Genomic DNA, 2,737 nt, shown 5'->3' on the forward strand with positions numbered 1-2,737 from the left:
CACATATGAATATATACATAAAATTTTTAAAAGGCATAGTCATTGGAAGAAAGAAGTAAAATTATTTCTGTCTGCAGATAAGAAAATCTTATATGCAGAAAACCCTGAAGAGCCCACATAGAAACTATAAGAACTGATAAACAAATTCAATAAAGTTGCAATATAGAAAATTAACATGCAAAAACATTTGCATTTTATACACAACAAAGAACTATTCAGAAAGAAAATTAAGACAACAGTACCATTTATAATAGCATCAAAAACAATACAATATTTAGGAATAAGCTTAACCAAAGAGGTGAAACACTTGTACACTGAAAAGTATGAAACAGTGAAAGAAAACAAATTAAAGAAGACATGAATATATGTGAATATATTCTGTATTCATAGATTCAAATAATTAATATTATTAAAGTTTTCATACTATCAAAGAAAGCTACATGTCAATGCAATCCCTATCAAAATATCAATGATATCTATTACAGAAATAGAAAAACACTAAAAACTAAAATTTATAAGGAAATACAAAAGACTCCAAATAGCCAAAGCAATTTTGAGGAAGAAAAGCAAAGATGGAGGCATTATACTTCCTGCATTCAAAATGCATTACAAAACTTTTGTAAATAAAAGAGTAGAGTATTGGCATAAAAACAGACATGTAGATGAAGGAAATAAAATGGCAAATTCAGAAATAATCCCACTCGTATGTGGTCAACTGATATTTGAGGGTGTCAATTTGGGGTGAGACATGGTGGTTCATGCCTGGAATCCCTGCTCTTTGAAAAGGTCAGGGGGGAGGATCACAAGAGGCAAGGAGTTTGAGACCAACCTGAGCAAAACAGCAAGATACCATCTACACACACACATATACTCACACGCACAAAGTTATCCAGTCATGGTGATATGTGCCTGTAGTCCTAGCTTCCTAGCTACTTTGGAGTAGGAGAACGCTGAAGTAGGAGGATCACTTAAGTGTAGGAGTTCAAGACTGCAGTGAGCTATGATAACACAACTGTATCTAGCCTGGGCAATAGAGAAAGATCTTGTCTATAAGCAAACAAACAAACAAATAAATAAAAAATAAATAAATGGAAAATCTGGGTATTAATATGCTAAAAAAATAAAGAGAAGAAATTAGAACTCTGTCCAACATCGTTAAAAAACGTTGGCTTAAAATTAATTAAAGAACATTTGACCTGAAACCATAATATTTCTAGAAGAAAATAGAGAAAATAGCTTCTTGGCATTGGTCTTAACAATAATTTCCTGGATATGACCTCAAAATCACAGGCAACAGAATAAAAAATAGACAGATAGGATTATGCCAAGCTAGAAAGACGAGTTTCTAATCTGTGGGTCACAGACATGACACAGTTGAATTGAATTGCAGAGGTTTTATGTAAAGTACTAGTATAAATAGTATAAATTCGTTAGCATATAGTTCAGTATCAGAATCATACACATAATTAAATGTGTTAAGTTCTCCATTTTGTTTGCTAGGGCAATAATATGAACAAAAAGTTGAAAATATTTGTAATAGCATGGGTTTAGGTATTATTAATTTGAGGATTAAATTTTATCTTCACAATTTATTAGCCATGTCATGGTGAGCAAAAAAAAAAAAAAAAAACCAACTAATTAACACCTCTGATTCTCCAATTCTTCATTGGTAGTATGGAATAATGATATTTTATAAAAGTATTTTAAAATTTCAATAAAAGGGTATGAAAATTGTCTATTATGGTATGCAACATAAATGTGAATGATTAAAACAATAGCTGCCATGTATTGATTGCTTACAATGTACTAGTTATAGCCTTATGCACATAATATGCTTCATTTTATATAATATTTACAAACTATTATTTTAATAAATTAATATTGACTTAATTAAACCTTAGAAATGTAGAAAATTGCCACACAACAAAATAGTGGTAGAATGGGAAGGCAACCCAAGAACATCTCTATTTCATATCCTTTACCTTGAGATTAAAAATTGTCAGTTTTCTTCCTCTTTTGTTATTAAGTTAGTGTGTCAATTAACAATGACCACAAACTGATGCATAAAAAAATCACCCTCAAAATTCATTGGCTTAAAATAACAAGCATTTGTTTTTAAAGATCTGTAGAGTGCCTCTTCCAAGGTCAGCGATTCTAGCCTGAGTTTTTCTGGGGTGGCTGTCCTCAAATCTCTTCTTTTTCTCCTGAAACCAACAGCTATCATAGGCATGCCTTGTGATGACATGGGCACATGTATGAGCAAGTTCAACTTTATAAGTGCTTTATTGCATTATGTTTTTAACATCCCATTGATGAAAGCAAGTCACACCCAAATGTGAGACATTACACTGAACCCACTTTAGAGGACACTGCAAAATTACTTATAAAGGCATAGAGGGAGAGATGGAGAGTCATGGTCAGGAATGTAATTTACTCCAGAAGGGTAAAACTTCAATTTTATATTAGTGGTTCTGAAATTAGAGTGTAAATCCAGATAACCTGAGAAGGTTACTAAAAATACAAACCTTGGATTATTTCCACAGGTTAAATTCTTTTGATCTACATTTAACTATCACAATATGTATTTTAGCAAACACTCCAGTGATTCTGAGACTACTAGTCCATGCTTTGAAAAAACACTCTTCTCTGTAACTTTTTAAAATTTCTAATATATGTTCCTTGAATAGTTCCCATAAAAATATTTTATTTTATTTTATTTTATTTATTTATTTATTTA

Source organism: Carlito syrichta, unplaced genomic scaffold (genome assembly GCF_000164805.1).
Source record: "Carlito syrichta isolate Samal-C Ts95f unplaced genomic scaffold, Tarsius_syrichta-2.0.1 Scaffold308655, whole genome shotgun sequence".
Lineage (NCBI taxonomy): Eukaryota > Metazoa > Chordata > Mammalia > Primates > Tarsiidae > Carlito > Carlito syrichta.